We start from the raw sequence: 14,461 nt of genomic DNA on the forward strand, positions 1-14,461 counted from the left end.
TGGCTGTAGCCTGCTTCAGGGACTCCATACACTCGTGTCCCGGCTCACACACGTTGCTGCTGTGTCTTTGGTGGGAATAAAGCGGACACAACTTCTATTCCACCGGTTTCTACTGCAGGATCATTAGTATCACAAACAGCCTCGGATACCGGCGCCCGGCCTTGGGGCAATCAACTTAAGGAAGACGCTCTGCTCTAGTCTCCAGTCTCTCTCCTCCTCGCGTTCCGTCCTTATCTATCTTCCTTCAGAACAACTGATCTTTCTTTCTTCCTCTTTCCCTGCTAGCAGCTCCAGCTCACAGGAGGCTGCTGCATCTGCCTCCTCTCTCTCCCTCCCCTTAGGGGAACTGCCTCAACTTCCTGTCAGCTTTCCCCTCTAGTGTTATCTAAGCTCCACCCACCACCCAGCACCCTTCATGAACCAAAGCAGCTGCCATAAAGGGTTCTCTGCTGTTCTAAGGTGTCTGTGCTGGATGTAGGTGTTGGAGTCTGATCAGGTGTCCCCATCTTACCTGGGAAGTGGGATACTACACCTCAGGAGGAGGTGAAGTACCTCTGTGGTGACTGAACCCTCAGGGGCACCACATCTATGTCTGCCTCTAGCTCCTCACTAGAATGTCTGTGTCTGTCTCTAGCTTCTCCCCCTCTCCATAGAATCTCATAAGGACCAACTGTTATCTCCTATCTTAGTAATGGGAAAATCTGTCTTCACTAAATACAGATTTTACAAATTTTAAACATGAATTGAGAGTAAAAGATCAGTCCAGGAGGAGGAAAAAGCAGATTTCACTGATAAGATATATTAAAAAGTTGTTTATTTTCATGTGTACTATTGAGTTATGAAATAAAAATTAAAACAACGGTTACTCTTTAAGGATCTCCTGTCCATCTCTCATGGACTGAGTAAATATAAGTATCCTTCACAAAAAGGAACTTCACGTTCCAAGATGCCAGCTAATCCGATGATAATCCTTTGATCACCTACTTAGTATCACGTTCACCCTAGTGGTAAGCCATTTCCAGTGCACTCGAATAAAACTGAATGACACAGCAGGAGAAGTCAACAGATTTAGTGTCTGCCCGGTTCATCCTCTCAGTCCCAGCATCCCAACTTCTTCCTAAGTAGCTTCACATTCACAGCTAACAATGCATTGGCTTAACTCTCAGAACCTTTAAGTGATAACAAAGCAGCATAGTGGGCTTATTATTGAGATGGAAAGATTATTGGTGCTTTGGTTGGAAGACCAAAATCAACGCCGTATCCCTGTGAGCCTTATGGTTATTCAGGAGAAGGCTAGGCGACTGTTTGAGGCGTTGAAAAGAGAAAAGGGGGAAGGAAGTGAAAGTGAAGAATTTGTGGCGAGTATGGGTTTGTTTATGAGGTTTAAGGATCGTGCCAATTTCCATAATATTAAAGTGCAAGGTGAAGCTGCTAGTGCTGATGAGAAAGCAGCAACTGAGTTTCCTAAAGCATTGGCTGAGATAATTGAGGAGGGTGGTAACTGTGCTCAACAAGTGTTCAACGTGGATGAGACAGGCTTGTTTTGGAAACGTTTGCCTAACTGTTGTGAGTTCATTTTCCCCTTCACCATTGAGGTCTGATGTACTCCCTCTTCTGGTGAAGGAAGGTAGTGAGGCTGATTACCAAGCACCTGAGCAGGATGATGATGACTGGGTGACTGGAATTGCTAACTGGATGTAAGGCAGCCGACGCCCTTCTGCCTTGCTGGTGATTTCTCAGAGGGATTCTAGGAGAGCAGTCTGATTCCTGCTTCTCAAAAGCTAAGTTTTCTGCTCTGCTTTTTGCATTTGTGTTTGGGTTTTGTTTTGCCTTGTTTTTCTGGATTTCTGCCATCCCCTGCTGGGGTGAGCTGAATTCCTTTTTGCTCTGTCTTCAGAAAATACCTGAGTACTGATATAGCCTTTTTGAAGCCTAGCGTCTTCAGGGCTTTTTTCCCTATCAGTCTGTTGGCTCTTGTTTTGATAGGGTTTTGGCGGATTGCAGACAGCAGCTTTTCTTTCCTGTCCTATTTAGTTAGCTTGAGCCCCATCATTTGCTCAGCCTATCTTTCTATCTGTGTGTGTTTTTTCATCTTGCTTCACCGTCATTATATGTTGGGGGCTGCCTATTGCTTTGGGGTCTGCTCTGGGGCAGTTTAGATTTTCCTTTCTGTCTTTAGGCTATTTAGTTCTCCGGCTGTGATCGAGGGGTCTAGGGCACCGTAGGAACCCCCCACGGCTACTGCTAGTTGTTGTTGATAGGTTCAGGGGTCTGCAATCCGATAGCTGCCAACTTCTCTGGTTCTCTGGACTTAGCTAGTTTTTCTGTTTTTGCCTCCAATGGTTACTCATTCATAACAGAATCAAAAAGCTGCTGTCTGCAGTCACCCAGTCATCATCATCCTGCTCAGGTGCTTGGTAATCAGCCTCACTACCTTCCTTCACCAGACGAGGGAGTTCATCAGACCTCAATGGTGAAGGGGAAAATGAACTCACAACACCTAACCGTACGTACATCGCCAAGGAGGAGAAGTCAGCACCAGGTCATAAAGTCGGCAAGGAGAGACTGACTTTGCTTCTTGGGGGCAATGCTGTTGGCGACTACAAACTGAAGCCCATGCTAGTGTATCAGGCTGAGAATCCAAGGGCACTCAAGGCACTTCAAAGGGTCAACTACCAGTCATCTGGAAGTCTAATAGGAAGGCATGGGTGACACTTGCAGTGTTTGATGACTGGTTCACCAAGGTGTTGCTAATTCAATGCCCCTGGACACCCTGCCCATCTGGATGACTTTAACCCTAATGTCAAGGTGGTTTACCTTCCACCTAATACCACTGCCCTAATACAGCCTATGGACGAAGGAGTCAATGCTACATTCAAGGCCTACTACCTCCGAAGGCTCATTGGTAATGCTTTAGCAGCAACTGAAAAGAATAAGGACTTGACTCTAAAGGACTTTTGGAAAACATACAACATCCTTGATGCTGTGAATAACATTGCTGATTCCTGGGATGAGGTTAAGCAGACCAGTATGAATGGTGTGTGGAAAAAACTGTGTCCCCAGTTTGTGAATGATGTCACAGAGGTCCAAGAGTCAGTGACTAGTGTCATAAAGAACGTTGTTGATATGAGTAAGACAATGAATCTGGAGGTGGAGGAGGATGATGTCACAGAGCTAGTGGCATCTTATGGAGAGGAGTTATCTGCTGAGGACCTTATTCAACTGGAGAAGCAGATGATAGAGGAAGACATACCAACCCCAGAACCTAAGAGATTTACAAGGCAGGGCTTGGCAGGAGGTTTTGCCCTGATACAGGAAGAGTTGTCAAGGTTTGAGGCTGAGGATCCCAACATGGAAACGTACACTAGGGTTGCCAGGAGTCATGGATTTCCTTAGGTGTTACAAGGAGATCTTGGAGGAGAAGATGGTCTCCTTCAAAACTAACCTGCAGCAGTACTTCAAGAAGGTAGAGAGGCCTGCAACAGATCCTGCACCCTCTACCTCACCTGCCCCTCTTGACTCATCTGCCCCTCTTGACTCACCTGCCCCAGTATCTCCAGCACCTTCTGCAGCTTCCTCCCAATAAGCCTGTTCTCTCTTTGGAATTGTTATCTTTGTTTATTACAGTACACTGCTTATTACTGTTACAGCACTTACAGTACAGCATTTCATTATTAAACGTACTGTACTGCACAATATTTTACTGTACCTATGTTTATTGATAATTATGTAGGGTACTGTGTTAGGATAGGTGTTTGGATAGGCTAAGTGTTTGCAGCACTGTACTGTTATTATGGTACAGTACTGTATGAATGTATGGTCCGACTTACGTCGAAATTCGGTTTACGACGCCGCGTAAGAACGGATCAACGTCGTAAGTCGAGGACTACCTGTATTCACAAATAGGGACAGGCCTAACAATGTGAATGAGTAGAGGCGGGGAAAAGCCATCAAGGAACCACCACGTGGACACTTCTTCCTTAGCCCAGCTGATACCATAAGTCATGCCACCCCATAGTTGATTGGTTGTGTGCGCTGTAGACCAGAAGTATTGGCCATCAAAGTGTCTATGTAGTAACTATGGAGTCCATGTTCCATTTTTATCATTTTTCTTATAACATACTATATAACGCTCACATTTGTTTTGATTGTGAAGTCTTCTCTATCTTCCAGCTTTGAATATACTACTATAGAAAACGACGTTATTTACTTTTGTAGCTCTCTGTAATCCCAGAAATCCTCTTCAATTTCCCTCCAGGAAAAATGCAATTATTTTTAAAAGTTGATGTAACAACGGTACAAAGATTTGATTCTGTGTGGAATTATGACCTTGTCTCAGACTGAGTACTGTAAGTTGTTCTGAAATCGATCATGAAAACCAGATTAGCGCGTTTCTGAGCCTACAAAGAGATTCTAGTATGTGGGGTTGTAAACTGCTGGTTTATTGGAGGTTTCTTGCCCTCTGCCATATTCTAGGAGGTGAGAAGCTGCTAAACTAGAAAAAATACAGATTTTTCTTGCAGTCAAGAGAGGAAGAAGAATGTCAAGGTAAGTAACTTCAAGTTCTAGAACTTTCATAAGATAGGACCTTTTTACCTTTGGTCCAAATGTTTCACGGTCTAGATGTTGGGCCAATGGAAAGAAACATTGGACAAACAATTAGAATAACTTTAAGGTAATTGCAATACCAGACCAAATCCTTTCTAGCTCCAACCCATACTTTTTGACAAGTTGATGGAGCACTGGGAAGGTTCACCTACCACTAGTACTCCTGAAGGTGATCATTCATAATAATGTCCTGTATTTGACCATGGATAAATAAATTCATCTGTCACAATTGTGTTCCTAGGTCTAGCATACTTGTCAGTAGTCCCGATTTTGTTGGACAGTTCTGAAAACTTGACCACCAAAGGTGCCTTGTTTAACAAAACCATGTCCCAATGTGGCAATTCTGAGAGCATTTCAATGAGCAAGGGTAAAACGTCCGAAGTTTTGGCCTGGTAAATATTGGTTAGTAAGGCCTGGGCCTACTTTAGATTTGCTAATTCGGCACCAGATATGGTCACCATAGTTTTATGGTTTAGGAGTTGCTATAAGTAAAACTTTGGACAAAGGCTTCCCTGACTATATCAGAAAGTGCTGTCTAGCTGGAACCTCCAGTGATCAGCCGTAATCTTTAAGGAAGTCTTGCAGTAATTGTTCCCTTTCCATGCAGCGCCACCACAGTAGAGATGAAGAATTACTTGTCCATTCAAGTCTGTGGGTCTTCTGTGTAATTTAGGACAGAACAGTCCAGAGACATAGACTCTATGTAACTCTATGAAGCCCTTCTCCAGTTTGGCCAAGAGATGAAAATCCCGAAAACAGTATCCCCCTCTGTTAACTCCCTAATAAAGTATCTGAAAATGGTTTTTCTAAAATGGCCAACCCCAAATATATGAAATATTTGGCCTCTACATACTTGGCAAGATATGCTCCTATCTAGAAGACAAGACCCCCAAATAGTATTTCGAATGGATGATCTTCATGCAGGAGCTGCTACAGATAGTTTTTTTTTTTTGGTTCTGCAGAAGACATGATTACTTAAGACTTTTTCGAAGGCATAGACTACAGTTCTGGGAAGACGTTCATAGCCGAGTTTCATGACATGGGTTGACCCCCTCGTGAACACAGGGTGGTCTATTGACAAGAGGAAAAAATAATGCATTTTTATGGTAACCAAAGAGTATGAGAAAATGAAGAACAGGAGAACATTCTCCAGATCTTCTTAAAATTGAGGCTACAAAAATCTGTAAGCTATTAGTATAAAAAAAATAAGGGGAGAGCTCTGCAAAAAATACAACCATAAAAACGGAAAATCCCCCTTGTAAAATAACATATTTCTTGTATTTTGTGTACATTGGCTCATTGATATGTATCACATCCTTCCCACAATGCAGACACCATCCAGGGTGCGGTGTAGACTCCGGAGCAAGTGCCTCTTTGGCCTTCAATTGGATCCATTTAAAAGATACGTACCTGGGATTAGAGCATTAATTGCATTTGTGTTGGAGAAGCTGCACGGAGCTGGTTAGCCACAGGATCCTCTGAAGATTTCTGAGGAACATTTCTGGAGGTCCAAGCCAAAGGAAACATTCCCTCTTCTGACATATGAAACAACTTGTGTTATTATAAATTTTTCTACTTGTTGATCTGCTTCATATCTATGATCCTTTTTTTTTATTATCGTTCAGGTTTTATTCATCGTTGGACGGGAGTTCTGTCTGGAACAGTATCATGACATTATAAATAGGGCTTTGAAAAACTCATTCTAGAATTTCTGAAGTAGAATGAAGATGGAAAAACAATACATTACCGAGCCAAATAGTCTGCTCTAAGGGGAGACGACGTGTAAAAAAAAAAATAAATATCTGAGCCTGTAATTTGTGCTCCAGCTCTATGATAGTAGGATCTGTCAGTAATTGTCCTCTTCAGGCCGATCTTTTTGAAAGTTGTGATGGAACATATCAATACGTACCACCAGCCCTTGACAAGTACAAGTGTCCCTAATGGCTCACTAAAAGAACATAGAGATAAGACACATTTGTGTCTAAAGAGTGGTCAGGGTCAAACTGGACCATCGAAGAACCCACCATCAGGTCTAGGTTTTGACTTAATAATTCTACAGGTCCATCAAAGCTCACTTTGGAAGATTACTTTGCACCTGAAGGACTCCTGATGAAAGTAGGAAACCTGCAAAATGGTTATTCTAATAGAGTCTTCTCTAAATCCTAAAGCAAGTCTTCCAACACATCGGAAGTGATTTGCCCTATGTTGAATATTCTGAAATGCCAAAAATGTTATCAACAAGTGACCGGTCTGCAAATTGTTTTTTTTATAAATATATAGTTAATGGCAGCTCTAAAATTAACACGGGACAGCAAATGTTTTCGGTTGTGACTGTGGATGAGCGAACGTGTTCGGATAAGTTCTTTTCCAAGCATGCTCGGGTGCTAACCGAATGTCTTCGAGTCCCCACAGCTGCATGTCTCCCGGCTGTTAGGACGTGCGTCCCTTTGATACCCGATGTGTACATTAGTTACCAGCTCCCTGCATCAGCGCGCTGGTAACTAATGAACACAGCGACGCCGCGCGCTCGGCGTCACTGGTGCTGATCGCTGGTGAAGCTGTCTGTGTGACAGCTCACCAGCGATCACATAGCAACTCACCAGCGATCCTGACATGTTGATATCGTTGTCGGGATCGCTGGTGAGTCGCTATGTGTGACTCCAGCTTAACTCTTATCTGTTTTTTTTTTTGGTCTTATCAAGGGCTCATTCAGTCGACCAGTGCATATCAGTCTGATGGACTGGCCAAGGGTCTCCCAACCGGAGCGTGACAGCTTCACATATTTCTATGAGGCTGTGATGTTCAGATCTGTGGCCAGTCCTCGCCTTGCGGTCCGAGATCAGACCGATTTGCACCGACGTTTCCATGAGCCCTTATGATTACAGACCACATGAAAGTTGAGTTGAGTTTTGATGTGGTCATAAATAACATAGTAACATAGTTTTGAAGGCTGAAGGAAGACCTTATGTCCATCTAGTTCAGCCTATTTTTAGTGCAGCTGTTCTGCATTGTTTATCCTGGGGAAGGCAAAAAACCCACAGAGTAGCAGCCAATTTTCTCCATAGGGAAAAAAGTTCCTTCCCCCAAAGCTGGGTCAACCATCTACCTATAATATTATGTTATTCGTAACCTTCTATACTGTTACAAGAAAAGCCTCCATTCCTTTCTTACATTCATTCAGTGAGTTGGCCATCACCACTTCCTCAGGAAGAGAATTCCAGAGCCTCACTGCTCTTACCGTGAAGAACCCTCTTCTATGCCGGGGCAGAAATTGTCTTTCCTCCAAACGAAGAGAATGCCCCCTTGTTCTTGTCACAGTCCTTGGTACAAACAGTTCATTGGAGAGATCTCTGTATTGCCCTCTGATATACTTGTACATATATATTAGGTCTCCCCTAAGTCTTCTCTTTTCTAGAGTAAATAGACCTAATTTTGATAACCTTTCTGGGTATTGTAGTGAACCAACTCCATTTATCAGCCCGCCTTTGAACCCTTTCAAGTTCAGTAATGTCTTTGTTGAGCATCGGCGTCCAAAATTGCACACAATACTCCAAGTGTGGTCTGACGAGTGATTTGTACAGAGGGAGAATTATGGTTTCATCTCGTGTCCCCAGACCTCTTCTAATGCATCCCATGACCCTATTTGCTTTGGTGGCAGCTGCCTGACACTGGGCACTCCAATTTAGCTTCTTATTGACTAAGATGCCTAAGTCTTTTTCCATGCCTGATTTCCCCAGCAGTTTCCCATTTAGTAAGTAATTGTAGCCTCTGTTTCTCCTTCCCATGTGCATAACCTTACATTTATCTGTGTTAAACCTCATTTGCCATTTTTCAGCCCAATTCTCCAATTTACTCAAATCTGTCTGTAGTTGCAAACTGTCCTCCTTTGTGTTAACTACCTTACATAGTTTTGTATCATCTGCAAATACTGATATTTTACTGTGTAAGCCATCCACTAGATCATTAATAAATATATTAAATAGTAGGGGGCCCAATACAGGACCCTGTGGTCCCCCACTAGTAACCCTGGCCCAGTCTGAGTATGCACCATTAATAACCACTCTTTGTTTTCTATCACTAAGCCCGCTACCTACCCATCTACACACATTTTCCCCTAGCCCAAGCTTTCTCCTCTTACTTACCAATCTTTTATGTGGGACAGTGTCAAATGCTTTAGAGAAGTCGAGATAAATGACATCCAATGATTCTCCTTGGTCCATTTGAGATCTTACATCCTCATAGAAGCTGATCAGGTTAGTCTGACAGGAGCGCTCCTTCATGAATCCATGTTGATATGGAGTTAAACATTTATTAACATTGAGATATTCCATAATGGTATCCCTTAGAAACCCTTCAAAAATGTTACCCACAACAGATGTTAAGCTTACCGGCCTATAGTTTCCAGGTTCCCTTTTACACCCCTTTTTGAATATTGGTACCACATTTACTTGCCGCCAATCAAAAGGAACAGACCCTGTTTCTATAGAGTCTTTAAATATAAGGAATAGAGGCCTGTCTATCACATTACTTAACTCCCTTAATACCCGAGGGTGAATGCCATCAGGGCCTGGTGATTTGTCAATTTTAATCTTACTAAGGCGGTTCTGCACTTCTTTCTGGGTTAGGCAGGTAATACTTAATGGGGAGTTTACATTATCACTCTGCATTTCCCCTGGCAAATCCTTTTCCTGTGTGAACACTGTTGAGAAAAAAGTATTTAAAACATTTGCTTTTCCCACATCGCTCTCTATGATTTCACCCTCATTGTTCATTAAAGGGCCGACACCATCAATTTTAATCTTTTTACTGTTTATATAATAATAGTTTGGGGTTTGTTTTACTTTCCTTAGCAATGAGTCTCTCAGTTTCCACTTTTGCTAAATGTATTTGTTTTTTTACACATTTTATTTTTTTTCTCTATAGCTTTTTAATGCTTCTTCATTGCCTTCTTGTTTTAGCTTCCTAAATGCCTTGTTCTTGTTATTTATTGCCCTTTTTACATCCTTATTATGCCACATTGGTGTTCTCCTGTTCCTAGCCCTTTTATTTCTGTGCGGTATGGATAGCTCACAGTGGGAAACTGATTTAAATATTTCCCATTTATGTTCTGTGCTCCTATTTTTGAGGACATTGTCCCAATCTATTCGGCGAAGGTCCTCTCTAAGCTGATCAAACTTTGCTTTCCTGAAATTCAGCATTTTTGTAACCCCCTTCCAGGGCACCTTACTGAAGGACAAGTGGAATTGTATTATATTGTGGTCACTGTTCCCTAGGTGCCCATCGACTCGCACTTCTGTTATTCTATCTGGCCTGTTGCTTAAACTTAAGTCCAGAAGGGCTGTCCCTCTAGTTGGGCCCTGCACAAGTTGTGACAGATAATTATCCTTGGTCACTGTCAGGTTCCCACTCTATGTCGGGGTAGTTGAAGTCCCCCATAATAATCACCTCATTGGGATTTGCTGCTTTGTCTATTTGTTTCAATAATACATTTTCAGTGGTTTCTGTTATATTTGGTGGCTTATAACAAACCCCTATGAGGATTTTATTACTTTTCCCTCCTTGTATCTCCACCCATAGAGACTCCACCTCTTCATTTCCCTCTTGTATGTCTTCTCTTAGTGTGGGCTTTAAAGTGGACTTTATATATAGACAGACTCCACCCCCTTTCCTTTTTTTACGATCCCTCCTAAACAAATCATATCCTTGCAAGTTAGCCGCCCAGTCATAGCTGTAGTCTAACCATGTCTGTTATTCCTACTAGGTCGTATTTTTCCTCATACATTACCAACTCCAGATCTTCAGTCTTATTGGTCGGGCTCCTTGCGTTGGTCAGCATGCAGGAAAGAAGTTTTGCTTTGTTTTTCTTAGCTTCCTTCTGAGTACCCTGTCTTGGGTCCTCTGTAGCACATCTAGTATCCTTGATTAGTTTGTCCTTCTGCTGCATGTTCTTGTCTGCTGTTTTTCCTCCCATCCCCTCTTCTTCTAGTTTAAAGCCCTCCAGATCAGTGTGGCAAGTCTTCTGGCGAATGTGTGTTTCCCAGGTTTTGTGAGGTGTAAATCAGCTCAGAAAAGACAGATCAAAGAGTTGCAAGAACAAACTCAGTTGCAGCCAATGTGCAAGATAACAATGTGCCCGTAAAAGCCAAACTTTTAATGAAAACTCATTTTTAGCCCAAAAACCTTGCATTTATGTTAAAAAAGGTGTCCATATTCTTAAGAATTTGGAAGAAAGTAGCCATGTTTTTCTAATCCTTTATTGAGGCAAGAGTAGTTTCCAAGCACTTAATTAGAGACTTCTTGAATCCAAAGTGGCCATCAGGTAGGAGGAGCTCAAGGTGGCCATAAGCCTCTTTCTTATGGGCAGTGAAACCACAACTCCACATCATTTGTAGAAGCGTCCTACCCAGAGGAACGTTGTAGTGGACTCTACAATGTCTGGATGAAGAAGTATTAACATGGATCAAGGGCACATTTTTCAACTTTCTCCATTTGGTGTCCTTAGGGGACCATTCCAAACAATTACACAACTTTTATGTCAGAGGCTGCAAGAGTTACTAGGGTTAATGGTCTTCTACTGGACAGACTTTGTAGGATCCTTGGAGGATTTCCTCCAAAAACCAGACCTAACACTTGAGAAACCCTAATGGCACGAAGCACGAAAACATAATCACATTCAGAAACTCCCTTCACTTTTAATACATTCGGAGTAGAGAATTCCATCTGTTTTCCAGGAGACGTAACGTGATCGTTTTTAACAGGGCTGTAAAAGTCTCAAGTTTTCGACCTGATTTTTTTTTTTTTTTTCAAGTTCTGAAGTAATATTAGATTGATGTGCCAGAAGCTCTGGTGTCCATTACTGGTCTTGCCAAAGAAAAGACCTCGAAGCTCCTTTTTTTTTTCTTCTAAACTCTTCAGCCAAAACCCATCCATCGCATCCAAGTGGTAATACTGAATACACACTGTGCAGGAAAAAACTTGGAAACTGGATCTTTTAATGTACTTTGCAGACAGGAAGGAGATTGTATGGTATAGCTTCTGCTATAGAACCCGATACGACACATGGTCAATAAAAACAGGACCATCTGGCCGAGTGACATCTTGGAAGCATGCAAATACTTGGAAATTATTAAAAGATGTGTTTGTCTTTCAAATTAAGAAATATCACTACAATCTACGGGGAAATAAAAGCTACTGCCTACACAACTCCTACACCATAAAGTAATACATATGGTGGATATTGAGAAAAGTCAATTATTGGTGACCTATTGGACTCCTTTTGGGGCACTATATAGCATCCAGGGTACAGGTGAACAAAAAAAATGTACCATGCGTTGCTCGAAAAATACAGTCATAGGGGTCCAAATAGTACTTTCGACAGGCCCTCAGGACCATTGGTGCCTTATTCAGTAGTGTCAAGTCATAGACTTATAACCAGCTGGAGACATCTACTGCACATTTACAATGTACAGTACATGGCATAGTTGATTCCAGGGAATTAATCCTTTGGATGCTGCAGGTCCTGATGGGTGTCTATGGCAGTTGGAGGCTCAGTGAGGGTCCTCAGGTTCGCCATCTTTGCAACCTTAATAAAAAAAAGTTACCATGCAATCCACACATATGGGGCCCAAATAATACTTATAGACAGGCCATCAGGACCAGTGGTGCCTTCAGAAGTGGCAAATCGTAGACCTTTATGGTACAGGTGGACAGAAAAAAACTTACCATGTATTACACAAATAATATAGCCATAAGGGGCCCAAATAGTACTGTCGACAGGCCATCGGGACCAGTGGTGCCTTCAGAAGTGACAAGTCATAGACCTTTATGGTACAGGTGGACAGAAAAAACTTAGCATGCATTACACAAATAATATAGCCATCAGGGGACCAAATAGTACTGTCGACATGCCATCGAGACCAGTGGTGCCTTCTTCAGTTGTATCAAGTCATAGACCTTTATGGTACAGATGGACGAAAAAACTTACCATGTATTACGCAAATAGTACAGCCATAAGGGGCCCAAATAGTACTGTTGACAGGCCATCGGGACCAGTGGTGTCTTCTTCAGTAATGTTGTCATAGACCTTTAACCAGCTGGCAACATCCACCGTACATTTGTACATTGCGTAGATGATTCCAGAGAATTAATCCTTTGTATGCTACAGTCAACTTGAACTCAGCATCTACGCGGTTAGACTGGAGAAACTTACTTCTGTCTTCAACCTATCAGTGCCCAGCTGGTCCTGATGGGTGTCTATTACAGCCAAGGGATTAATGAGGATTCTCAGATCTGCCATCTTTGCAATCCCATGTGACCGAGCCTAATAGGATGACTGTCAGTTGTACATTGACGGGCATAATAAACTTTGATGTGTAGGCAATGTAATGTATTACATCAGTGATCGAGAACAAAAAAAAAAGTAAAAAAGTGAAATAAAATATCTAAAAAATGTAAAAACAAATGTAAATTACGAAATGTCAAAAACCGTAAAAGAATAAAAACGTACGTATAATTGATTTCTCTGCAACCCTATAACGTAGGTCAAGATATTGCCAGTGAAAACTATAAACGTTGTCCTGAAAAACACAACCTCAACATGACTCCATTGAGGTAATAATGAAAAAAAACTCTTCAGACTGGGGCTTTAAAGTGACTATACATGTGAATTCATCCTGTCTGGTGCTCTCCGCTCGTCTACCGATGGCTCCTCTGCTCACATCAGCAATCCTTTCATTATGTTTCTAAAAATGGCCAATGTAGTGGCACGGGGAGTGCACTGGTAAGCCTAAAACACACCTTCCTTGCCCTTCCCATGCAGGGAAGGTGTGGTTTACACTTACCGTTGTGCTTCCCATGCCACTGTTGCAAATATTTTGGAAGAAGGAGGAACTAGAGGAACAGATGTGAGGAGACATTGGGAGACAAACGAAGGGCACAAGGTAGGGTGATCATACATGAGAAATATATAATGGCTTTTTAGGCCTAGTTTAGAAAGCCACTTTAACATTCGGAAGTTAGGAGTTACCTCCAGAATCTGCCGAGACTGTGATGGAGCTACCTCCAGAATCTGCTGCGATTCTGATGGTCTCTGCAGAATCAGAAGAGAAGTGACCCCCACCACTCCTTTAATCAATGGCCTCTGCGATAGTTGATGGTCGTAACATCTCCTCCAGTCCAGCTTGAGTGAAGAGCAGATTCTGGTAATAAACATGACTTATTCTTTCTTTTTTAAGCTTAACCTCCCCTTCAAGGTCAACCACCTTGTGAAGACACCAAAGTATATCTTAATTACCCAGACAACTATGTTTTTGCAAACCAAGAAGAATTGACTTTTTATCTGTATATTGGCTTGTGGATTTAAGTGTTTATCTCTGGTGGGTCAAGAAGACAGACTTGCATACCATTTTACATACTGTGCAAGTCTGCAATAGTGACTTGTACATAGTCTGTGTTTATCTTTGTTTATTGTGTGCTCATATGCTAATTGTGTATTGTATTCTATAACCAGTTTGTTGACTTCGAAGGTAGATAGGGAAAGGCTGTGAGGGTGGACTGAAGGACATTTGGGTAAATCTAAAAATAGATCACATGCCTCGGGTATAAAAAAACCCTCAAGAGACAGAGAGAGCAGGTCTCATCACACAGAGCTACCAGTCCGATATTCTGCAAAATACTCAACAGACGAGAGGAGTGCAGCTAATTCATCATAGCACCGTCACGAGGGACACAGATCTATGATTCTATAGCAATCAACCTAGAGGTTGTCGGCTCCGGTTGGAAGGACACAGATCCTATCCAGTGACCATCTCTTAACCATGGATATGTTTGGAGAAAGTCAGGTTTTGGGACTCGC

The sequence above is a fragment of the Dendrobates tinctorius genome, unplaced genomic scaffold (genome assembly GCF_039654945.1).
Source record: "Dendrobates tinctorius isolate UK_male_01 unplaced genomic scaffold, ASM3965494v1 ptg000020l, whole genome shotgun sequence".
NCBI lineage: Eukaryota > Metazoa > Chordata > Amphibia > Anura > Dendrobatidae > Dendrobates > Dendrobates tinctorius.